The following is a 27329-nucleotide window of genomic DNA, read 5'->3' as shown; positions in this document are numbered from 1 at the left end:
AACTGAGTACACCCGACATCCTCTGCTGGGACTCAGGTAAGATACATTTTGCATCTTTAAATTTGTTCATTGAATTTTAACAGACGAAATCCCTCTGTCTGTCAAAAGGAAAAAAAATAATTATTGAAATACCTTTCTCGTGATTATAACCCTCCTTAGTGAATGCCACTTACTGATCAAGTATATAGAAATAACGACATTAGGATGGGAATAACATGATAAAGGAGCTGTGGGGTGGCCGGGAAAAAATACATATTTGCTAAATACAACAGACACCTTGATCTTGTTATTCTGATTAAACTGATAAGATAATATAATGACTGAAAAATAGCAGAAAGTCCGCAAAACACATGTGTCAGTAAAATCTATATGGCCTATTTTGCATAAAATTTGAGAACCCCGTATGGCAGTGAATCAAAAATGAAAAACGTAGTAACATGGTGCAAAGGAGATTGATGAATTTGGAATGCTCATGCAAAGGACATCATTTGGATTAAATATGTTAGAGGGACTGATGCCCTATCGAAAATGGTGGTGGCTTCTCCATAATGGGAGACCGGGCACCGACCTGCCACCCACTATGCAGGAGCAAAGCCAGCCCAGTGTAAACACAGAGTACTCCCCCAGCTGCAGCAAGCAGCTGAGGACAGGCTCCTGGCTTTGCTTTTTATGTTAGGGAAGCCATGTCTCCCTTGTTACAATTCCCCAGCCATGCATGCCTAATGGGACAAGAAAGGCCTGAGCGTTTTGCTTTCCCACCATTTGATGCCCTATTGGTGCTGCAGGGCAAAGAGCTGCTGGTCCAAACGTACATAGCAGTGCTCATGCCCCTTCCTGTGCTTTGAAAGGGCTTCAAGCAGAGAATGTGTGTCACTCCAGCACCATTCTGAATGAACAGAAGCTGAAGGAAGATGTATTTGAGGAACACCATCCCCTGCATCTTGTTCCTGTGTACTCAGTGACTTGGAGCTCAAGGGCCGGTTCTATGTGATATTTCTGCATTTTGAAGGCCGGCCTCACCCTCTCTTGTGATTTCTAGTAAATCGCATGTTTCCCCCTTTCATTGCCCGCCACCCAGTTCCCTGCCTAACACAACACATTCCCCCATTCTCCACCACTCATGCAAACACACTTTTACCTGTACCACTGATGTCTCCCTTCCCTGTAAAAACATTCTCCCACCCCTCCCTCACACACACACACACACACGCACAAAAAACCACTTACCTAACATCTACGACTTGCCTCTCCTGGCCGTGCCTGTCAGCCCCTGCGTGCACTCGTTTGTGTCGCAGGAAGCAACTGTCATCCAAAGATGGCAGGCACATCTAGGAAGCCTCGCTGAAAGTTAGGCAAGTGAAATGGGAGGAGGCCTGTTTATGGGATTGGGGGTGGGTGAAGGGTTTTTCTCATGAACGGTTTAGGAAGACTGAATAACCACTTTTATGCGGTCTTTCTAAAGTGATCATGAATGGGGTCGGGAAAAAAATCATTGTTTTTTTCATTTAGAAACTTAGGGACATCTGCAGCAGGGTGGCAGTGACCCGACACAGAAACAGGTAAGAGAAACAACATTTTTGAATGTTATATGTGTATGCATATATTTACAAGGGAATGCAAGGGGTCGTGTCTGTGTAAGTGAACGTGTAGACGAGATGCAGTGTGTATACTGCAGCAAAAGTGTAAGTATGTGAATGAGAGAATGAGAGTGCAGTGTGAATGTGTCTGAATGGAGAGGAGAGCCTCTGGTTGGAGGAATGAGGCTAGAGGGGCTGTTTGGGGATTTATAGGTCCCAAATGGGCAAAGCCAACATAATGAGATTTCTTTAGTGGGAGTAGTGTCCAACATTGGTGCAGCCAGTATGGGCATATTTTGTTACAATACATTTTACTGGCTTGAGGGGCAAAGTAAACAGGATGAGCATTCTTATGTGGGGATACTTGCCTTCATTGGGACAGCCAGCATGTCCATCTTTTATTAAAGTGGGGAAGCATTTTTACTTGCATTATGGGTCAAATAAACATGATGAGTGTTCTTACAAGGCATACTGGGCTATATTGTCACTCAGAGTATGGACATGCTTTTTAACAGTGCAATGATATTTTTACGCATGTTGTGGTCAAAATAAATATGATGAGTGTTCTTATGAACAGATACTGGCCTACACTGGTGCAGCCAGTATTGACATATTTTCTTACAGTGGCATATCATTCTTACTGGCACTATGGGCAAAGCCAACATGATTTGTATTTGTATTTATTTAAGCACAAAATGCCATTTCAAACAAAAATGTTTTATAAAGCAGGCAATAAAAGAGGGCAGAGGCAGCCCTGGGATAAGGTTCCTTTACATAAAAGCATTGTTTTATAAAATTACATGTGTTGGGTGCTGAAATGGTAACAAAGATGATGTCCTTGGCGGTTCGTTGTGTGATAGGCCCTTGTGTGACTTTTGAATACTCAACAGCCCAGGGAACAGTTAGTTTCTTCTTCCATCTCAAAGATATGGAATAGTTGATGTCCAAAATACAGCGATAACATGAGAACAGGTTGACATGGTAACCAGCATAGTCATATTGGCCTCTAACGCATATTCATCAAACTGTGGTAGGTTGGTTAACTCATGCTTCTTATGCTGGTATCCTGTGTGTCCTCAGCCCCGCTCTAATAAAATGTGACACTTTCCACAATGCAAGCACAACTTCTCGTTTCCTCCTTTGTCTTTTTTTCTTTGCTAGTTGGTCTTTGGATTCCACAATCTGTATCAGTGTCAGTCCCCAATATCTTCCAACTACAGTAGAGACTGCAGGGTATCGACTATCCCTTATCTGCAATGAACCCTTACTTGAGATGTATCTTTCCCTCCCGGGTTCCAATATTCAATTCCCTGGGGTCTCTGAGAGTGCTCCAGTGCATGGGAACAAAGCATGGAGGCACTAGCAGGGTGTTCTGTTGTGGCCACTTATATTCACGTGACAGTGGGCCACGCCTGAGCGTAGCTTGTGGAATACATGTAAGGCTGCCACTTCATGGGCGTGCATCGCAAATGAGTAAATAGGTGCCACAGTATGCAGTTAGAAGAGCAAGGTTGTGACACAGAAACGTCTCCCCTTCACTGGCTAGGTTTCTTAAACATTTATTTTTGCTGTATAATACAAGGTGAATTTCACCATTAAATTGGTTACTGGCCATCTTGGAACGCCTCTTTTTGCATTTTTTTGGATTACGTTTTCGGGGGATTGTAGTGCTGGGATTTTTTTAACCTTGGAAAATGTGGGAGTCGTTTTGTAAACTTTGGCTCTTTAGGATTACATTTTAAATACTGGAACTCTGGGACTATTCCTGGAAACAATTTGTCTTTTGGGATTCTTTTAACTGTGCATGGCTCTTTTTTGGTTGGAAATTAATGTGCTTCTCAGCTGCATCTGAGCTATGCTCAATATCTGCCAGACCTTTCTTCTAGCTTGCTCCCACGTCCCCCGGCCCCTTCAGAAGGGGATGGCTAATGAGCTAATTGACCCTCAGGCTGGCTGGGCTGTTGCTCCCTGGGCTACAGCTGCAATATGTAAAACATAAATCATTGAAAAAGACTAAATCCTTCACAATCCAGCCTGCCTCAAAGGAACCGAGTGCTGCACGGCCTGCTCTGCTTCTGTATAGATGGGGTGAGGCACTTCTCTTGATTTCAATCTCTCAACCAATCAATCATTCAACGTTAATTTTGGAAAGAAAGAAACTTTTCATAAAACATTACAATCTCAAAACACAATACAAACGTGATACAAAACAATCAACACCAATCAACACCATATGAGATAATAAATACATATTCAGTGTTTTTTTTATCATAACCTCCTGTCGTCTTTCCAATCAGACTTTAGACCAGGGCACTCAAATGAAACTGCTCTTTTGGCTGTGACAGACGGTATTCTTAATGCTCATTATCATACATTTCTTCCATGTTGGTGCTTTTTTTTTTTTACCTTTGAGCTCTCTTTGATGCTGTCGATCACACTACTGTACTATGTTGCTTGGCTTCATTGGGTACTTTTGGCACTGCTTAAACACAAAACATTTGGAGACTTTCTGGAAATGGGGCTAGAAAACATCTCAACAGGCAATAAGCGTTATACACCTCGTTCCTTATATTTAAGTGCCAATAAAAGGTTCCTTTTGTACAAGGAATGCTTCAGATATATTAAAGGTGCCCATCCTGCCTTTGGAGATTCATCCCATAAGAGATATACTAATGCACGAGTGTGTGTCCCTCTTTAACACTTGAAAGGTTTGAATATCACTGATATAGAGGAACCTTTATAGGGTCACAGATTTCTGATGTGACCTGCAGTGTCCTTATAGTGTACATAGTGGGGAATTTAACCCTTTATTGCATGCTGATACCATCATCAGGCCTCTTCGTTGGCCTGTGGCAAGAATATTACAGTTCTTGATATGCTGAATGTATAAACAATCTGAGGAGCTGGACAAAATACACATTATGCAACTTGTAATGTGTTACGAAGAAAATATGTTAAACAGTTTATGAAATCAATGTAAAAGCTGGTGTTGTGGTTTATAATAAGTGGTATCATGCAAATCGATTCGTGCTCTTATGCGGTAAAGCAATGCAGTGCACTAAACAAATATACCACCGTAACCAGCTTCATATTTACCAACTAATGCTTCTGACTTGACAACACTGAATTTAGAAGAAAGACATGTGAAAAGGTTGTCATGGCTTAAATTTGGTGTTTAGTGGCAGCTGGAATTCTGCTAAGAGCTGACATTCACACAGAGTGCGGGCTCTGGCAGCAGCCCTTGTGATGTCAAAACACAACTGCGATATGCCACTAGTGATGTCATTCTTCTTACAGGCGCGGACCTGTAGTAATAATACTACGTACAGTCTGTAATCATGGTTTTGCAGACTTCATCTGTTATAACTATCTAATGTATGCCTGTAGCGCCTAGCGATAGACAGCTCAGCACACTGTTGCTTCCAGAAATGTGCTTCACATTCAGTAAATACCCAAACCAACATAAATGATGAAATAAGGAGCGGATCATTGGAAAAGACCCTTGAATATTGTTGGAGGCCTGAATTCTCTGCCCCTCCCCCAAGACTGAAATGTGAATCATGACTCTTTACTTATCTACATGCTGCCTTTGTGATTTACATACTGCATCCCTTACCGTCTTGTCGCACCTGCCATCTGCATGCCTGATGTAACCCCTCTTGCCATGAGGCGTGGCTTTCCAGTCTGCATTCTCGCATTTTTACTTTTTTACTTGTCACAACGCTTGTCTGTTTGCCTGATGTAGCCCCTCATGACATGAGGCATGGCTTTTCCAGTCTGCAGTCACTCTTACCTTCTTAGTCGTAATTGCTTGTTTGCATGCCTGATGTAGCCTCTCGTTGCATGAGGTGAGGCTTTTCCAGTCTGTAGTCACTCTTACCTGCTTGTCATAATTGTATTTCTAGTTTTCCTTAGTGCAGTTTACCTTCTTGTTCCTGCACCTTTTTTTTTACATTTAATGTACCTCTCACCGCTTCCCCTCCTGCACTTCCCTTCCCCTCCCCCTTTTTTCAAGTTTCAGCACTTGCACCTTCCAAATCGTCTCATGACATAGTCAGAACGCTTTTGTTTGCTTTCTTACCTTCTACCCCGCTTCCTGTATTCCCTTCTCCCCTGCTCTCATGCTATAGAACTTGTACATTCTGAATGTTTCAAGACCTTTTAAGAACTTTTTTGTTTTCGTTTTATATCTTTGTCGTCATCCCTATTCCCCCCTTGTCTTGATATGCCTTGAAACACAATTTTTGCAGTAAAGTGTGCATTACAAATAAACAATAAATAAATAAATGTAAATAGGAGATTTTCACTCGCAGCAATGGCGGGAGTAGGTTCCACTGCTTGGCTGGAATGGTTGGAAAACTTGCGCCTCCAGCTTTCGCCCGTTTAAATTTGGGCTGAGCAAGGCGATGGCCATAAGCCGATCTTGTGGGTCTGGATGAGGTAGCTGTGGTGATTTTCTGTGAGATGTAGAGGGAAGCTTTCTGTGATGGGCATCTGTGAGTGATTGATAGTGTCTTGAAATGAATCCTCTCCCGGATAGGGAGCCAGTGTACCTTTCTTCTTGCTGCACTGATGTGTTCAGGTTTTGGTATCTTCAAAGCTGCTCTGAAGGAATTGTTCTGGATGATCTGAATCTTCCTTATATTGTGTCCTGATGTGCCTGCAAAGAGTGCATTACAAGTCAAGCATTCAGCCAACAATGGCTCAAGCAATTGTAAGGCAGCTCTCCATGGATAAGAAGGGTCTAGCTGCATTAATACGTTTGGTTGTATAAGCAGCGGAGGAGACGCAGGCACTCACTTGGTGAGTGAGGAAGAGTGTGGCATCCAGGTAAACTCCCAGTGTCTTCACTGACTGTGAGAAAGGGATTGAGATGCCCTCAATGACAAAGGTGGAGCAATGGGGCGGTCAAGTTTTTTGATCAATGCTGAAGGTGCCACCAGGAGGAGCTCAGTTTTTTAATTGTTTAGGCAGAGACAATGGGTTGTCATCCAGGCCAGGGAGATTAAGTCATCGAAGTAGTTGCAGGAGAGAGGGAGCAGGGTTTGCGTATCATCCACATAGTAAGTATGTGATACACCAATAGAATCCAGGAGTATGAAAAGGGTTTTTGTGAAGGTATAGTCTCAGGTTGGAGAGACACATGATCCTTGCGGGACACTCCATGAAATGGGGCCAGGAGGGGCATTAGCTCTCTTGGCGAATACTCTGATGGATCTCTCGCAGAGGAAGGAGATGATCCAGGAAGTGGCTTCTGGCGAGAAATTTGCAGCAAATGTAAGATGGTGGCAAAGGTTTTTGTGATCCATCAAGTCAAGTGCCGCTGATAGATTCAGGAGGAAGAGTAAGATGGGATTGCCCTCCTCCCTGAAGTCATCCAACTGGTTCTTGAGTTCCAAGAGGGCATATTGTGTTTCCGTGCTGGATTTGCAGGTAGGCTGCTCTATCTAGGATCTTTAAGAGGAACAGAACAGTTGTGATGGGGCGGTAGTTGGCAGGGTTTGTAGGATCAAGTGTAGGTTCTTTGATGAGGGGGAGGATCCAAGCTTCCTTGAGGCTGGACGGTACTATGCCAGTAGCAAAGGATGTGTTGATGAAGGAGGTGATAAGAGGTGCAAGGTCCTCGGAACAGTCCTTAATTATGGCTGCACAGCATATATCTCCCTTACATCTGACCTCTGAGTCTGAGACATCGCCAAAGCAAACAATAGGGAGATTATGCAAGTTGGCGGGAGGGGAGAGCATAGTGGGGGGGAGAAAAGCTGCCTAGGGGTGAAAGCACGAATTGTTTTAAGTCTATTTTGTTTTGAAGGGTGTTGATTTCGGCTAACATAGCGTTTGAATGTTCAAGCACCATGATGTTATTGCCTGCCCATAATGCTGTTATAGCTCTCAGAGCAAGACAATTAAACCTTGCCCTAGTCAATAAAACTCTCTGGTGGGTTACATGAGCACAATAAATATTTTTGGAAAGTACATGCAAGGATAATAGCATGCCTACTGTTTAATGGTTTTGGAGCTCTACCAGCTCTCTTTTTTCTTGAATGTTGGCTACAGCCCCCTTTTTAAATGTGTAATGACAGGTTGAGTTAAAGTGCCTGGTGCATCAACGTACAAGTGCACATTCATTTCATCAAGCTTAATTTTGGTATCCTTTACCCAAGATATGCTTACAGCAACATTCTTCAGAAGTAGAAACCTGATTTCTGCATGCTTAGCTTTTTTATTCCTCTACAGATGTAGTGTGAGGGGTCAGAAATGTGAGACAGACACAAAGGTATGGATTTCTCAATGTTTGCAATTTGTTTATATAAAAAGGGTTAAGATACACGCCTATCTTTCCCTATCCTAATGAGAATTTCCCTACCTAGCAAACTAAAACTAAGGAAAGGTGAGCTAGTGTCCAAAAAGCATCTGACCCTCACACTAATACACACAACAAATGTATACAAGAAATAAATGTCTGTCTTAAGTTTGGCAAAACAATGCAAAAGTCCCAAGTTATAATTTGTAGAGTACTCTTTGTGACCAGGGTGTGGCTCCCCTCCCCTGAATCAATTCAGGAATACCCTTGGGAAAGTTCTATTTCAACAAGTTCTGTTCAGTTCAACACAATATGTCTTTTACATCTATTGAATCGATCCACCTGATAAAACAAATGTCTCTTTCACAAAACACTTGTTCATAAACCAAGGCAATTGTTTTCCTCCACACAAAGATTCTTTGAATGGAATACTTTGGTCAGGATAGCACAGCAGCAACCTTTGATGTAGCAACAGTTTGTCAGCATGATAAAGGTACCAATGTCTTTCCATGACACCTTTTCACCACAACCACATTTCTTCAAAGCAACAGTTTTGTTCCTGGTGTACTCGCCTGCCGGGACTAACTACAAGTGGTCCCTTTCCTGGTTCACTCAACTGCCAGGAAGAAAACTCCTACTACTAAAGTTGATCTCTTCTTAGTGGCAATATGAATTACATATTTCCCCAAAATGATGTCTCAGGAAAGAAGAATTTTGCCCTTATTGCCCTTTTATCTCTTTGTTATAGTGTCATGATCTCTGCTTCCAAAAGGTCAGGGTTTTCCCAACTCCCTTGGAAGCAGATCCATAACCCAGGTTCCGAGTGCCAACCAGTCCCAATTGGGACCTTTTGGACCCAGTCCTGGCGCCAGTGGCACCAGGCTCATAAATATGCCCAGTCCCAGCGCTGGAAGCGCCGGGCTCATAATGCTTGGGTGGACTTACCTGCAGCAGACCATGCTGCTTACTTGCCTGCCAGTTGAGTCTCTGATCCTCTTCTGTTTGGAACTACTTTTCCTGTTGGATGGGGCAGGAGCCACTCCCTAGATTCAGAACACTGGAACTCTTCTGGAAAGCAGGAACTCTTTTCTTAGGCGTGGCTGTGGAAGGAGACACCTAAGCACTACACGAGGCTATTTAAACCACACCCGATGGATGAATCTTGCTTTGCGTTATTCTGCATCCTCAGCAGCAGAACGCTCATCGTGTCTTCTGCATCTGATCCTGGGCCTAAGGAAAAAGGCTTACCATTCTGAATCCAGTCTTCAGCAACACCTATAAAGACAAGAAAGAACAGGTTAGCATTACGGTCTTCAGTGACAGCTCTTCACTTACCTGGTCCATCGGCTGTCACCAACGCCTCGCGCTGCATTCCGGCATCTGAAAGACAAAGGCTTACCTACTCTTTGTGCGCTCCGGAGGTCTTCACACTGCATTCCGGCATCTGAAAGACAAAAGCTTACCAACTCTTCGCACGCTCCGGAGGCCTTCGGCGCTGCATCCCGCACCTGAAAGACAAAACAAGGTGCGTTTAAAGACATTGGGGAACTTTAATACTCACGTGCCATTACTCCTTTCCACATCTAACCCACTGGGTATTCTGGCACCCTGCAGCCGCCCCGAACTTGTACCTGCAAAATAAAAAGACAGTTAGAGCGCATCGTGAAGCAGGCAACAAGCGCTTACTTACGTGCTTCCAGGCGCTTCTATTCATCACACGGGCTCCATCTTCAACTCACTTCAGCCCGCCATCCGCCATCGCCGGAACCCTGCAAAACAAGAGACATCATTACTAAAGACTTTAAAGACATTAGAATTACTCAAAACTTACCGTTCGTGCAGTAAACGACGGACAGCAGTCCTCTGAAGTCAAGAGGCCTGCCCCCTTTATCCAGTGAAGAAACTGGTTACAGCACCCTGCCTCGAGGCAGATGGAGAGCACGGCGTTCACTTACCTAAGACATCTTACCCTTCGAGCCAGACATACAGTGCACAGAGGTCCAGCCCAAAGAGCCAGCCGTGTGTTACACATCACCTTTGAAGATACGGTATACGCCCAGTCAAGACCGGCGCCTCTACGGGAATCAGGTGAGCGTTACAGAACGCAAAGCCTTCCACAAAACTCCCGTCCAGGCGCTATGGAAACCTCGGATACCGACCAGCTAGCCCAGTTACTTGGGGAACTAAGGGCAGAAGTGCATGCAGCCCGTCAGGAAACGAACGCTCTATGAAGGGAACTGATTATTTCCAAGGAGCGAACAGATGATCTCGCTAGACAATTGCTACAGTCACAAGCCGGACAGACCTCGTTACCCGCATCTGGGGGAAATCTTCCTTCTACATCCTCTATGAATCCAGTGCAGATCAACCTACCTGGGAATGTACCTCTGGCTCCGCCCGAACGATTTTCTGGTGACCCAAAGAGGTTTGCAGTATTTATCAATCAGTGCCGATTGCATTTCTTATGCCGGCCAACAGCCTTTCCAACTGATCAAGCTGAAGTAGCTTTCGTGCTTTCGTACCTTAGTGGCAATGCGGCAGACTGGTCGATCCCTCTAGTAAATCAAGATGATCCGGTCCTCCATGATTTTCAAGCTTTTCAGCTCAGTATGGAAAAACTGTTTGCAAGACATTCACAGGGGCAGGCCTTGGACAATGAGCTTCTTTCGTCGCGACAAGGTAATCAAGACCTTTTGGCTTATATTGCGTCTTTCAACAGACTCATTGTGGAAACTCACTGGCCTGAGGACAAAAGGATTACGCTGTTTTATAGAGGTCTACGCGGAGAGCTCAAAGATGTGTTAGCCCAAGTAGTGAATCCCCCACAAGATTGTTCGGACTATATAGACTTAGTCGTTCAAATAGATCACAGACTGCAGAACAGGAAGGCCGATCGTTCCAAGTTTGATGCTCGAGTATTTTCCAAACCGCCAACTCCTTCCAAAGCAGTAGACTCCGGGGAACCCATGCAAAAAGGGGGTCTGAAAGGTCCTCTAACACAAAAGGAGCGGGAAAGGAGAAAACAGTTGCAATTATGCCTCTATTGCGGAAACTCAGGGCACTTTCTTCGAGACTGTCCGGTGAAACCTGCCAAGAAGGCAGTAGGAGCTGAAGTTACCAAAGTTACAAACTCTGAGCAGGGAAACGACCTCGCCCGACAAGAATAGAGGTCCTCTTGCCGAGCGTGAAAACCAGTTCCGTGACCTCGCATTTCGTGATACCTATGGTCCTCATTAGCCCTGATAATCCTGATCGATTACATGCAATTGAAGCTTACGTCGACAGCGGTGCCATCGGCAATTATGTGGATCATGAAATGGTTTTGAGGATGAATCTAACTCTTTGTCCCAAGGCTGTAAAGGACGTCATTACTACGGTGGATGGTACGGAGATAGCCTCCGGGCCAGTAACGCATACCACTCAAGAAGTGACGCTAGTAAATCAAGATGGACACCATGAGAAGATCGTGTTCGATGTGATCAAGGCCCCTCAGTTTCAGATTATTCTAGGAATACCTTGGTTAGAGAAACACAATCCTCTGATCGATTGGCGAGCAAGAACGGTCCAGTTTCCAGAATGTGTCTCTACTTGTCACCCTCCACCTGGTGTTGCACTGGCAGCAATTTCTTCAGAGACTCCCCAGTTATCTCCCGAATACCTAGAATACCAAGATGTTTTCCGGAAGGATCAGGCTAACTCTCTACCTCCTCATAGGTCTTATGACTGCCAGATCGACCTGATACCTGGATCTACTCCTCCTTGTAGTAGAATTTATGCCCTCACCGAGCCTGAGAACCTTCACCTTCGACAATACCTGGATCAATACCTGGCAAATGGGTTTATTCGTCCTTCCAAGTCCCCTGCTTCTTCAGCTTTGTTCTTCGTTCCAAAAAAGGAAGGAGACCTTAGAACTTGTATAGATTATCGCTCCCTGAACCAGATCACCGTTAAGAATAGATATCCGTTACCTTTGATCCCTGAACTCCTGGACCAAGTCAGAAAAGCATGCATATATACAAAGCTGGATCTTAGAGGAGCTTACCACTTGGTACGAGTAAAAGAGGGCGATGAATGGAAGACGGCCTTCCGCACCAAGTATGGGCTATTTGAATATCAGGTCATGCCCTTCGGACTTTGTAATGCCCCGGCCGCCTTTCAATATTTTATGAACGATGTCCTCAGAGAGCTCATAGATGTGTGTGTTGTTGTTTACATTGACGACATCCTCGTTTATTCTTCATCGGAATCTGAACATCGGAAACACGTGAAAATGGTCCTCGAAAGATTGCGTCAACACAAACTTTTCGCTAAGTTGGAAAAATGTGTTTTCAACGTGACTGAAGTTGAATTCTTGGGATTCATATTATCACCTGGCGGAGTGCGTATGGATTCAAAGAAGGTCGATGCAGTTCTGAAATGGCCATCACCATCCTCCGTAAAAGGTGTGCAAAGCATGTTAGGCTTCGCTAACTTTTACCGCAGGTTTATCCCCGAATTCTCTCGAATAGTCCAGCCCATCACTGCCTTGTTAAAGAAAAACAAACGTTTTGAATGGTCTACCGAGGCGGAACAAGCTTTCCAGGATTTGAAGACTAAATTTATCTCTGCACCAATCTTAAAACACCCTCGCCCCGAACTCCCCTACATCGTGGAAACTGATGCTTCAAGCCTTGCCATGGGGGCAGTTCTATCACAAAAGGACCCGGTAACCAATCAGTTGCATCCCGTGGCATTTTGGTCCCGCAAATTCTCGCCTCCTGAAATCAATTACACGATTACTGACAAGGAACTTCTGGCTATCAAGTCTGCCTTTAAGGCTTGGCGGCATTATCTGCTGGGGGCCCGACACACCGTTACTGTGATTACGGATCACCGAAACCTGCAATATTTGAAAACCGCAAAAGCCCAATCCTCTAGACAACTCCGTTGGGCATTATTCTTTGCCGAGTTTGACTTCATAATTACCTATCGACCTGGTACAAAAAACGGTAAAGCTGATGCCCTTTCTCGGATGGGAGTGGAAGAACACTTGATCAACCCTAAACCTGTACCAATCATTCCCGAACAAAGAATTCTGGGTGTAATCGCCACAGAATCCATAGAGGAAGTTAAGGATAAAGCCAGGCAACTTGTAACTCCAGCAGACATACAGAATTGGCATCTGCAGGGAAAGGACTTTGCAGTAAAGGACAACTTATTGTATTTCCAAGAACGATTATACCTACCCAGCGCAGATTTACAGAAAAAAGTAATCTCTTGTTATCACGATTCTTTAATGGAAGGACATCCCGGTATAGCCAAGACCTCAGAAAAGATCAAGCGCTACTTCTGGTGGCCGTCTTGGAAAAAAGATATCAGAGACTTTATAATGTCCTGCGGAGTATGCGCCCAAAACAAGAGTCAAAAGGAAAGACCAGCAGGCCTCTTACGCCCTATTGACATCCCACCTCGCCCTTGGCATACGCTTTCTATGGACTTCATCACCGATCTACCTCCATGCTCCGGATACAATATGATTCTAGTAATCGTGGACTTATTCTCCAAGATGGCGCATTTCATTCCGCTCAAAGGCTTGCCAACAGCAGCAACTCTGGCCCGAGAATTTCTCGAAAACATCGTCCGACTGCACGGTTTTCCTTCGGTTCTAATTTCGGATCGAGGTAGTCAATTTATTTCTAATTTTTGGCGAAGTTGCTGTCGGTCGGCTCAAATTGATGTGTGACTATCGACCAGTCACCACCCTCAGACCGACGGACAAACCGAGAGGACCAATCAAACTCTGGAACAGTATTTACGCTGCATGCTGCAACAAACTGAAAAAACTTGGAAAGACATCCTTTGGATAGCCGAATATGCCTACAATAACTCTGTCCATTCGGGAACTGGGAAAACCCTTTTTTTTCTTTTGTTCGGCAGTCACCCTCGAACCTCGGAGTTGGATCCCCTCCAAGATCTTGAAACACCAGCAGTAGACTACCTGCATTCTACAATCACCCAAGCCTTTAAGGAAGCTGTTTCTCACCTTCAAAGGGCTAAAGAACAATAAAAGAAAGGAGCAGATCAACATCGGAAGGAAGCCCCTCAATATCAAGTAGGGGATCAAGTCTGGTTATCCACCAAATATCTACCTCTAAAAGGGCCACGCACATTCAACCCAAGATACCTTGGTCCCTATTCCATCACTACCATAGTAAACCCAGTAGCGGTCAAGTTGGACTTGCCCCCGCACATGAAGATACATCCGGTCTTCCACGTCTCTCTATTAAAACCCGTGCAACCTCAAACCCGACTAACCAAATCTCCAAAACCTATCCTAGTTGATGGAGAACTCGAGTTTGAAGTCAAAAGCATTCTGGACTCCAAGATCTCCAAATCTAAACTATTCTACCTAATTGACTGGAAAGGCTACGGCCCCCAAGAGCGATCCTGGGAACCTGCTGAATATGTCCACGCTCCTCGCCTAATCAAAAGATTTCACCGAACATTTCCTGACAAGCCAAAACCCCCGGAGATGCCCGGTTTGGGAGGGGCCTTGAGGGGGGGTACTGTCATGATCTCTGCTTCCAAAAGGTCAGGGTTTTCCCAACTCCCTTGGAAGCAGATCCATAACCCAGGTTCCGAGTGCCAACCAGTCCCAATTGGGACCTTTTGGACCCAGTCCTGGCGCCAGTGGCACCAGGCTCATAAATATGCCCAGTCCCAGCGCTGGAAGCGCCGGGCTCATAATGCTTGGGTGGACTTACCTGCAGCAGACCATGCTGCTTACTTGCCTGCCAGTTGAGTCTCTGATCCTCTTCTGTTTGGAACTACTTTTCCTGTTGGGTGGGGCAGGAGCCACTCCCTAGATTCAGAACACTGGAACTCTTCTGGAAAGCAGGAACTCTTTTCTTAGGCGTGGCTGTGGAAGGAGACACCTAAGCACTACAGGAGGCTATTTAAATCACACCCGATGGATGAATCTTGCTTTGCGTTATTCTGCATCCTCAGCAGCAGAACGCTCATCGTCTCTTCTGCATCTGATCCTGGGCCTAAGGAAAAAGGCTTACCATTCTGAATCCAGTCTTCAGCAACACCTATAAAGACAAGAATGAACAGGTTAGCATTACGGTCTTCAGTGACAGCTCTTCACTTACCTGGTCCATCGGCTGTCTCCAACGCCTCGCGCTGCATTCCGGCATCTGAAAGACAAAGGCTTACCTACTCTTCGTGCGCTCCGGAGGTCTTCACACTGCATTCCGGCATCTGAAAGACAAAAGCTTACCAACTCTTTGCACGCTCCGGAGGCCTTCGGCGCTGCATCCCGCATCTGAAACACAAAACAAGGTGCGTTTAAAGACATTGGGGAACTTTCATACTCACGTGCCATTACTCCTTTCCACATCTAACCCACTGGGTATTCCGGCACCCTGCAGCCGCCCCGAACTTGTACCTGCAAAATAAAAAGACAGTTAGAGCGCATCGTGAAGCAGGCAACAAGCGCTTACTTACGTGCTTCCAGGCGCTTCTATTCATCACACGGGCTCCATCTTCAACTCACTTCAGCCCGCCATCCGCCATCGCCGGAACCCTGCAAAACAAGAGACATCATTACTAAAGACTTTAAAGACATTAGAATTACTCGAAACTTACCGTTCGTGCAGTAAACGACGGACAGCAGTCCTCTGAAGTCAAGAGGCCTGCTCCCCTTATCCAGTGAAGAAACTGGTTACAGCACCCTGCCTCGAGGCAGATAGAGAGCACGGCGTTCGCTTACCTAAGACATCTTACCCTTCGAGCCAGACATACAGTGCACAGAGGTCCAGCCCAAAGAGCCAGCCGTGTGTTACACATCACCTTTGAAGATACGGTATACGCCCAGTCAAGACCGGCGCCTCTATGGGAATCAGGTGAGCGTTACATATAGTCTCTGTGTTGTTGGCAATCTGGGTTACAGGTTTCCCCAAGTTGACATCCCAGAAATAGAGAATTGCACACTTTTTGCCTTCTTACTTCTTCTGGATAGCATCTTGCCTGTTGGCAATGTGGGTTACAGGTTTCCCCAAGTTGACATCTGTAAAGGGATTTCAATCAGGCACACACGAAAGTCTCGCCCAGCATGTAGTGCGCAACTGAAACCCTTATTTATTTTTATCTATAAATTCAATATTCTGAATGATATACCACTCATATCACACCCTTCTCCTGATACTCCCCCGGTCACACTGAACCAGGAATCGGGCTAGTTTGCAAAGGTAAATATTTATTTATTTAATTAAAATTTAAATCACAATATATTTTAACAGGTAACAACAATCACCAATGGGGTGATAGAACACTGAATACAATCATTAATGCACTGGGAATCAGGTAATGAACACAAAAAGAATGCAGCACAGAAAAGAATACTTTTAGGTTGGTTTGGAACAGATAGCGCTATGGTTACAGGTTCCCCCTGCAACACCCTTCAACCCACCAATGGATAATTAAAATAGATGTGAGTAGAGAGCAGTTACTCAGCGAAAAAACAAATCAAACAGAATATCACTCCCACCTTCCCCCTTTAAACACAAGAGAAAAACGGATTTGACTTTTCAGCTGTCAGGAAGGCTTTGAAATTGGCTGAGCAAAAACACTAAATGTGGTCAAAAATGCTTAAATTATTATAAAATTCTATGGCAGCCGCTTTGAACAGATGCAAGCAATCACAAGCAATGATTTACTCAAAAGAAAACATATGAAATCTCCAAGGCAGGGTGGGAAATAATTTAAAGGTAATTCACATGTGTAAAACATTTGCTAAATGGAAAATTGTGGCAAACTTTTACTTATGCAATTTTTGATATAACGGGTCAATCGCACTGTTTTGCACTGCGGTTTTGGGTTGTGGAGGTAGCCGAGGATGTTAGGTATCAGTAGGAAGTGGAAATTTTGTTTCTATCATAAAAACTGAGGGAGTTATGGAAGTTTTAGTGAGAAGTGTTTTTCGGAAATAAAGATACAAGTTTTGGACAAGAACTTCAGTTTGAAATCAGAAAATATGGGTTATGCTCTTACTTAAGACTAGAACGTGCAGGCTAGACAACCAAGTATGGATACAATAAGCTCTGAGACTGATTCATGACTTCAGTAACAGATCCCCAGCGCCTTCCCCGGCGGAACCAGTGCACACACTCAAACTGGGATTTTTGGATGAGAGTTACACAACTAAAAATGACTAAGAAAATGATGCTTTGGCAAATAGACAGAATAAGATAGCACTAAGATTTTGACACTGTTACTGGTTATGAAATTAAGGATAGTTCAGAAATTTAGAGTGGGACAAGATAATGCAAGGTATACAATAGTTCTCTAGCGTCCTATTAATACTCACAATCCACTGGGATTTAAGATTTTAGGCCCGTCAAGATTCTGGCCAATGGGTCGGGTCTATCAAGGAAGGACAGCACATCAGGCACGGGACTGAATCGGCTAGGCCGGTCACCGGAACTGCACAGGATCGGCCCTTCTTGTTTCTGGATATTTCAGATCAGCGGGATTGCGAGTTCATCAGGCAAGCCTTATGGTAGCAACCAGATAGTTTCAGGATGCTTCCCCACACAACAGCGCTTCACTGGGTTGTAAGGATAAGTTGAGGATTGTGGCCTAGCTGAAAATGGTTCAGCTACTGCTTGGCCTGGTCCTTAGAATCTGGATCTGGAAGGATGTTAAAGGCAGGATGTTGGATGTTGGAACAAAGTGCTTCGCCGGAATCAGAAGAGAGAGTGTCTATGTGAGGTCAGCTGTCTCTATTTATCCTTTCAAATGACATCACAAAAATGGGTGTATGGGCCGGCTTAACTAAACCTGCCCCTGTGAACTGGGATTGGATCAGAGCCTCATCTCTGCCTTACATTCGGGTGATTGGCTCAAACACAGATGATGTCTACTAATTCCATATTTACACATGTGTAACCTCTATTAAAATTACATACAAGGATTGCATATATTATGGAGTATCTGTTCCTCAAAATCCCACAGCTGTGAGAACTTGTTTCGCTTTTTCACAGCATTTTGTCCATTTCGCCATAAACACATTTTCCAATTTTTCTCCAAATTTCCATAACTATGCATGTTCACCCTAGGAATGTGAGTGCAAAGTTGAACAATTCTAGCATAAACACAGTTCACATAAAACAACATATATTGCAACACAATTCCACTACATCTTGAAATGTAAAACCAAAAATGTGACTAACAAATCTGTCCTTTTTATATTTTTCACCATTTCTGATAGCAAGTTATAAGTCTTTAAACAAATGTTCATTATATATTCTTAGCAGCAAATGGCCATCCTTTTGTCTGTCTCGGGAGCAAGGAATAACCCCCACCTTTTTTTGATTTCCTTCTGCAGGCCAAGTTTACGACCCTTTCACACATCCATTTCCTGGCCTGGAGGATCTGTCATTGTTCAGTCCTGGGCTGCAGACAAAAGTCTGTCCTAACCCACGATTATCATGTGTCGGTGAGTTTCTGCTGAGAGGAATGCCCACCCCTTAGGTGAAAACCTGTTTTGCAACTCTGGCAGGCCCAGCAAGCCTAAAACAAATTTCTAGCATCAAATGACATGGATAAATTACATTCTTAAATTTAAACCTGTGGGCTCAAAAACAGCTGAGGTATGTGTTCCTTTCAGCAACAATCTTTTTATATTTGCTAATCCGGCATTTCTTTAGTTTTAGGCAATATTTAAACTTTAATCAGGAGAGCCCATTTGACAGGAGCTGTCACTCAGGTAGCCCAGGGTGGCTGCACACAGATTTTTGACAGGAACTGTCATTGACAGGCAATCCAGTTTTGCTTAGAGAATGTTTTGCTCTTAACATTTTAGGACTTTGTAAATTCATAGTGCTTCATTAGATTAAATGGATTTTAGCGCCAAGCAAGATTTTGAGTGTTGGACAGTGTTTTGTACAGGCATTTTGGAGTTTTAGCAGCAAAGTAAATGTCATTTACAGGCACATTTTTGGAGTTTCATTTGCAAAGTGCTGCTTCTCCCTCTGTACTCCAGGTTTACTTATCATGGAGTCCACTGGCACTTTTTCTGCATCATGTGCTCTGTTCCACCACACATGCACGATGGGTGTCAGGTTGCACAGCCATCTTTTTGTGTGTTGAAACACGGTTTTGAAGGTTTTGATGTGCACAAAGGGTTTTGCCACCATTTACTGTTTCTCGCACCATAGGTAGAAGAGTGAGGCCGCATAGTATATCAGAGTGGGTCAATACATCCCACAAATCCCCCCTCACAACTTCATTTTGACTTTCAGTCGAGAGGGAGTGGGCCGTTTTGGATTGTCTTTTCTGTCCACGTGGAGAAATTCAGTTGCTTTTCCCATCAGCGATTGAGGCGACACGCTCTCCTCGCCGGTTCCGGTTGGAATGGGACGATACTCCGGATTCCTTGGGTTTTTCCTCCCAGTCCCCGAGTAGTCCTCCTTGGTAATTGTTGGGATTTAGTGCCAAGACTAGAAAACAGAACATCACACGGTTATGAAAATGTCCCACTACCGTGCCCACACATCTTCGTGGGATCTCAGCAGTGGGAAAGACACTGGCATTCCCTAACAATTGGCAATATTGCCCATCTATTATTCAGTGATCATTGCTCATTTTCTTAGGTGTAATCGATGAATATTTAATAATTTTTCTAAGTGTCCGGATTTTCCCCTGTGGGTTTCCGGTACACTCCTCTATCTGCCGCAAAGTATGCCTGGGGTGGCAACTCTTTAGCTGGTTTATGTGGACCCACTTGTCTTCCCCTTCTGTCAAATTGCCCTTGTGGATGCTGATTCTGTAGGCGACTGGCGATATTCTGTCCACAATTTCAAAAGGACTCCGCCAAGTTGGCAAAAATGTGCACTCTTTGGCTTGGTTCCTTTGGAAATTGTACAAGTAGACCCGGTCTCCTATTTGATATTCCTTTTTAGTTGTCTTAAGGTCATAGTGGGTCTTCATACTGTCTGCAGATCTTTCTAGATTCCGCTGAACATACGCAAAAGCATGTTGAAGGTGTTTTCTTAGATTCTCAACATACTCATGAGTTGTGGAGGTATTTATCAAGGTCTGCTCTTGGGTTCTGTAGAGAAGATGCAGGGGGAGCACCATCCTTCGTCCAGTCATCAGCTCAAATGGAGAAATGTTTGTTGCAGAAGAAGGGGTAGATCTGATGGCCATCAGGACAAGGGGTAATCGAATGTCCCAACTTGGCCCAGAATCTGCCACAAATTTTTTAATATGCTCACAATAGTTTTATTTTACCTCTCAACTCCACCACTAGAGGCTAGCCGGTAGGCAATGTGTAGTTTCCTTTTTACCAAAAGTATCTCCCACATCTTTGTCATCACTTCACCACTGAAGTGACAACCTCGGTCTGACTCAATCCTTTGGTGTAGTCCAAAATGCGAGAAGATGTGATTGATAATCAGTGCAGCTGCTGTTTCTGCCTTGCAATTTGGGGCAAGGAGACATTCCACCCATTTAGTAAACAAGCATGTTATGGTCAACATGTACTTGTTACTCCTAGAGGAGCAAATAATGGGCCCGATAAAATCGACTTGCAAATCTGATCAAGGCAGTGTCATCCCCCTCTTTTGGAGGGGTGCATGGTGTGTGAGTGATGTTGGCTGAAATTGTGCACACAAAAGACACCCCTTCAAGTACTGGTTGAGGTCCTGCCCCATGTGTGGCCAGTATGCAACCTCTCACAAGATTTCTAATATTGTATGAAACCCCTGATGACTGGCTGTGGCCGTCTCATGGGTGTGACTTAGCATCAGGCTTCGGAATGAGGTAGGGACGACCCACTAGTCATGGCCAGATATGAATCTCCTCAGCAACAAACCGTTTTGGATTCGGAACATTTTTGGACATTTCATCAACACTCTGAGGTCTTCTTTCACAATGCAATCGGCATCCGCCAGGGGAAAGTTCTCAGGGTCCTCAATGTGTTGATAAAACTTACCAATTATTGGATCCCTTTTTTGAGCAGTAATCAAATCAGCATCTGGGGTCTCCTTACTCCATTGGGCAGTTGAGAGTTCATTGTGAGCATTTGTCTGGGACCTAGAGATAGCAGTGACCTGGATTTTCCCCCAACAGGGACTCGATCTCAAGTAGTTCCCCTTGGATGGCTCCGGTTTTGGCCAGCTGATCAGCTAGGTCATTTCCAGTTTTGTCTGGTCCCTCTACTTTAGAATGACCCTTAATCATTTTCCAGTAGAAATTCATCCCATTTGAGGTGACCATATCATCAATATTTTGTATTAATTTTCCATGCTTTAGTGGTTTATTGTTAGCACATAGCATGCCACTGGTTTTCCAGTTAACCAGCTGCTCCACGAACCCATTCCGTACATAATCTGAATCAGTGATTATGACCAGTTCGTGGAGTTGGTGTTGGACAGCAGTGAGGATGGCTTGATGCACAGCCATCAGCTCTGCCACTTGGCTACTATGGGGACCGATTTTGTACCGAGCGGCGGGCTCTGGGGTATCATTCACCCATGCATTCCCCACGCCCTCCCCAAGTTCCTTTTCCCCGTTGTTGTCAACATGGTAGGAGCACCCATCCGCAATCACAGTGGGCATTCCCTCACACTTGTCTTCTTTATAGACCTCTTGTGGGGAATTACGGTATGCTTCCATGTTGTCCTTCATTTTTATACTTTCATCCTTAAGACAGTTTTCTCTGGCACAATCATGCAAGTCATCCAGAACTTGCGCGAGGGGACTCTTCTTGTTTTGGCCATATCTGACTTCCACAGGAAAGCCTTGCATTGACAGAATCCAAGAAGTAATTCGGGATTACTCACATTTCCGGCCCGGATTCTGTCACTTTGAAGATATTGCAGAGGCTGGTGTAGAGTCTCCACTATGTTGTGTTCCCCCTGGATAAACGGGAGGTAGTTTTTCAATGCCCACACCGTTGCCAGGAGTGCCTTCTCATAATCATTGAATTTTTCCTCCACAGTGGATAAAGTCTTACTCGCTTAGGAGATCACTTTATTTACCTTGTCGTGCTTTTGATATAATACTGCTGTCAAGCATGTATTTGAGGACCATGTCTCCAAGAAGAACTCCTTGTTTTTGACAGGGTACGCTAGGCAAGGCGCTTGTGAGAGGCTTCTTTTGAGTTGTCTTACTGCCTTGGCTTGTTCTGGACCCCACTCCCACTTGACCCCCTTCAACAGATGGATCAGGGGTCTTGTGATCTCTGTGTAATCCTCAATTAACTTTCTGCTGTAATTAGTCAGTCCAAGGAGGCTCCTTAGCTCATGCAGAAGTGTGGGGTCTTTTAGTTTCTGGAGTGCTTCTACTTTCTTTTTCTGGGGACAGAGGCCCTTAGGAGTTATCTCATGGCCCAAGAAGATGACACAGGTCCTGCACCACTGTGCCTTTTGGAAAGAGAGTTTTGCTCCTGCAACCCTCAACTGTGTCAGAACATAATGGATCTCCGCTATGTGTTCCTCCACAGTTGTGCTTTTGATTAAAACATCATCCACATTGGCCAGGTTACCCCTTTCACCCAAGTCGGGCATGGCCTTATGCAAAAAGATATTGAATACATTGCCTGAGTTGATGTATCCGAAGGTAGTCCGGGTCGAAGTGTAGTGCTGCCCCCGAAGGTAAAGGCCAGCTTGTATTGGTCCTCCCTACTGACAGGTACAGTCCAGTGCCCATTGGTCAGGTCAATGACAGTGTATACCTTTGACCCCTGGATCTGGGCCAGCCTTTGGTCAATGTAGGGTAGAGGCCATCAGGAAGTGTGGACCCATTTGTTGAGCTTCCTTAGGTCAGCATAGAGTCTCCACTGGCCATTTGGTTTCAAAATCCCCAACACCGGATTATTGAAGGTGCTGTGGACTGGACAAATTATCCGACGGGACTCAAGTTTCTTAATTATTTCTGTAAGGGACCCCATTGATGTGAGAGGCAAGCGATATTGCTTCACTAACATTGGAGTCATGCCAGGGTGCATGGGAATTGTTGTTGTGTGGATTTCGGTGCGACCACAGACATATGAGCCCACCGCAAAGAGATCTTGAAAATCTAAGAAAACTTGTTTCAATTTTTGCTTCTGCTCCAGAGTCTCACAGGCATCAGCTAGGTTGACTCTCTCTTCAACCATTTGCCTGAAGCCCGGAAAGACTTCTGGTTTGGCTATCTCAGCGGCCTCCTCCAGCTGGGTAGAAAAGTCCCTGGTTAAAGTACTGATGGCTTCAGGTGGGGAAGGCAGTCCTGGTGGACTTGAAAGATCACCTCATCCCTCCTGAAGTCACATGTCACCTCTTCCTTACCATAAGGGCAGGAAGATTACACCAGGAAATTCCCCCCATGCCGGGTGAAGATCCTGTCTTGTGTTGTGTCTTTGTCGCTATTACTGTCAAAACAGTCATTGGGGATTGGTCCTACCAGTTCGTTACCTAAATCTATGGAAAAATTTTGGTCATCACCGCCATTCCAATAATGGTGCCTGCGCCCAGAGTGATACTCCTAAGGTCGCTGTTATCCACCACTATTGGAATGGTGTTGTGTTCAGTATTGACTAGTGGTGTTGGGTTTAACCCCAACCCTTGCTGTTGGAAATGGGCATTGAGGTGAACATATGCGTCAGGATTTAGCAATTTCTGTCCTCTTTAAATTTTTACTTTGAGTGAGAATTGTCAAGTCCGTTCTGGGATGGTGACTTCCTCTCTAATCTGAATTTCAACTGTGTAATTGAGCTGACCGAAATGCTTTCTCTGGGTCATCAAAGTCCATGGGATTACCCACTAATCGGGACCAGGCTTTGAAGTTTGTTAGGTCCAAACTAATGGCAAAGCAATGGAGAATGTCACCGCCTAAATAAAATGCAGCAGGGAGATCACACACGACCTAACAATTATGGACTATGCTCTTGTTGCCTATGGAAATTTTGAGCATACACCTGCTAGGCAGGAGATGTTTGGAATTGGGAGTTTCCAGGTCCATGTCCCATTTGTCTATCAATTTAAATGTGGGAATGGCTGGATCTTTTGGGAGCTTTCAGAAAATGGCTTCGCTGATGAAGCTCTTACCGTTGTTCACGCACACTCGGGCGAGAACAGAGTCCTTCCCCCCATTTAACTGGATGGGGATGAACAACTGTTCTCTAATTTTATGAATGTCAGCCAAGCCTTGAGCTGGTTTCTCGTCATTTTGAACTATAGCAGTGGGATTTTCTGATTGTGAATCTGTATAGAATTTCAGAGTATTCCCTTCCAGTGTGGAATGCCACTTAAGACTGGAAGGAAGGTTGATTTTCAGAAATAGAGAGAACTTCCCTTCACCAGTTTGTTATCCTACTGCAATTACTGTCACATCTGGGATTTGATTGTTTCGCAAATGGAATTCAATCTGGTCAGGTTTTTGTTCAACCATGTGGCATGTGCCATTTAAACTAACATGGTTGACACTATGTTTTAATTTTATTGGTTGGTTAGTCTGGGTCCAGAAGACCTTGTTTACACAATCCATGAGGGGAGACAATCTCCGCAGGATGTCATTCCTTAGTAAACATGGTGTGCCCTCTGAAGTCACAACTATGACTGGGTATTTCATCTTGTGTCGCCCAATTTGAATGTCTAAATCTGCGGTCCCCTCGACAGGAAATTCATTCCCATCGAAGTTCTGAAGTTGTCCAGGAAGTGGGGTGAGAGGGATTTGGTATTTCTCCCCCCTTCCCGAATTCCGCTGATCAAAGGCCCTTTTTGACAGAAGGGTGGCTTGGGGTGGCTTGCGATCCAGTGTCCACCAGTGCCATAAATGTACATTGCCCCTGTATTTAGACCGGGGCATAAAATCTTCCGTCCTTTTCCTCAAGGGGGCAATGATAATGCGCATTTTGGGCCAATTGATGGGTTCATTTCTTTGCTTTTGATTATGACAGAGGGGTAATTTGGGCACGATTATGGTTGGGATCTCGGGAACCTGTAAGAAAAAGGTGACAGTTGCATATTGGGGAAGTTTTGGACTCCCCTGGTTCTGATTCTGGGCTGCCCTCCCTCTCCCCCTTTTGGAGGCAGTCATCAGAACTTGTTTGGGCAAGGTGATTCTGTTTGTCATTCTGGGGTTCAATAATGGGCGGTTTTAACTCGGTCCCAACATTTATCCAATCTTGATTTTGGTTCCGGTTCCTGGGTTCCTGGGTTTCCAGGGGCTTTTTACAAGTGGGGAAGGAAGCTTCCTCAAAGGCTTTACACCCCACTTCCCCCTGTACCTCCTCCCCGGGAACTGGTGGGTTGTCGGGGTTCTCTCCCTGTCGTTGCTCTGGAGTACCAGACTCTTGATTTGAGGGGTTCTGGGTCGCCATGTTCATCTGAGGGTTCTGCTGAGCCCTCAACATGCGACCCAGATCCTGCGACAAGTTCTGGACCTGGCGCTCCAGTTGGGACACCAGCTCTGGCTGGAACGGTGTTCTCTGGTCCATCCTAGGTCGATCACAGGAGGGTAACTGTCCCTTCTCCCATAATACCCTTGGTTGGGATAATTCTGGACCCCCCCACCCTTGGCCTCCCCTCTCCCGGATTGGGTTATCGGGGCTCAGGAAAATGGGGGAAGAAAGAAGGGTTGTTTTGGGGGTTGATGTTTGGCGTGTACCAGGGAAAGAAACCCAACCTGGCATTTGGGGATTATGCCCTCCTGGGGAAAGTTAAGAGAGAGGTTTCCTGTGTTGGCAGCTACCTGGTTGAACCCCCTCCTTGGGCTGGGGGATGTCCACACATAGCCCAGTATGGGTCTGCTGCCCTTGTAACGGGGGCTGATATAGTCAGGGGAGTTAGTGGTCCCATTTGTGGGGTTACCTCCCTGAACACGTTTTAATTCTTGTACAAATTCATGTGGGGCCTGGTCTTCCACACATTGCAGATTGTAGGCGGCCGTGCGGGCGTCTTGAGGGTTTCTATGTATGGAGAAATGCTTTAAGATGGCCGCCCTATAGGTGGACCATCGTGAGTGGTTCTGATCCTCCAGCCCGCAAAGAAGCTGGAGTACTCAGGGGAAAATGTCCTCTTGACATATTGAATACAATTCTGGCTATCCTTCAGGTGGAAGGTATCCATCATTTGCTCATACAACTCGAGGTGCTCCCAAACTGAATATGTGGCATTTTTATGATAGGGCGTTATGACGCTCCTAATGGCCTTGATTTGCTTCAGGGGATCTTTCAGTAGGGCCCTCTTCATTTTGTTGGCATTTTTAGTTTTGGTCACCCAGGTCCACTCATCCTCTGACTCAGAGGCACTGCTACATGAGGTGGCTATCTGATCCTCTAGGCTCTCCCTAATTCTGCGAGCTTGGGAATGGCTCTTGAGACCTGTGGTGCTCAGAAGAGTCTTTTGACTCTCCCTTGCTCCCAGTATTGGCTGAGTACCCACCCCCCCCCACTGCCCTAGCTGGGAAGAGGTTTAAAGATACTCTTGATGGGTCTAGTTTCATGGAGTTCCCCACCAAATTTGACGGACTGATCCCTTGGTAGGCGATATATTTGAGCATCCAATTCTCTGATTCTCCCCTCACTGGAGTCTTCCTGATCAGAGAGGTGTTACGCTCACCTGATATCCACGAGGGCACCACACGATACTGGATGGAGGTCTAAGCGCTATCACGGACCCCTCTCTGCTTAGTTATGTGCCAGACGTTGGGTAGCGCCTATAACAGGAGAATGGAGGGTTAAGATACTGGTTCTGTGATGGGTGGACTCCCACCTTCCTCTGGTCCAAATCCTCCTCCCTTGGGGTTATTGTTGAACTCTCCGTCCCGCGTCTCTGTGAAGGGGCGCTTGGTTGGTGCGGGCTTTCTGTGGACCTAGTTGCTCCACTGGTCCGTGTGACCTTATGTCAGGTCCAGACCGGCTGTGACTCTGACTCTGCTTGTTGTCTTCCAAGTGAGTTATAATGTCATTTCTGTCTTTATTCTGTCTCTTTCTTTCCCTCCGTTTTCTCTGTCTTCTCGGCATTTTGCTCCACTACGCTGTTCCGTAACAATGTCCCTTTTTGTTTTGACAGGGATGATTGCTATCTCGGAGTTGGCGTGCCGATGGCGAAGACCACAGTGAGTTATTGATGCGTGAAACGCTGTGTTGTTTATTGGTGCTAATTGCTAACCTGTGTTCTCTTCTCTTCTTTGTACAGGTTGCGGTGATGTTCCGGAGTGATGAGCGATCAAAGCGCTGCTTGCTCATGTATGTGCTTTGTTAATGCTGACCTTGTTCCTTCTCCCTTGCAGGTTGTGGTGAAACCTGGAGATGGGCGAGGTAAAAGAAGTGCAGGGTGCTGCTAGGACTCGCTGCTTGCCCAGGTAAGAATTGTTATTAATGCTGTCCTTTTTTCTTTATCTTTGCAGGTTGCGGCGAACTCCGGAGATGGGCAAGGTAAGCGAAGCGCAGGATGGATTCAAGGCTGGTTATTTCACAG

Source organism: Ambystoma mexicanum, chromosome 8 (genome assembly GCF_040938575.1).
Source record: "Ambystoma mexicanum isolate Mex_15411 chromosome 8, UKY_AmexF1_1, whole genome shotgun sequence".
NCBI lineage: Eukaryota > Metazoa > Chordata > Amphibia > Caudata > Ambystomatidae > Ambystoma > Ambystoma mexicanum.
This window is presented reverse-complemented; position numbering follows the sequence as displayed.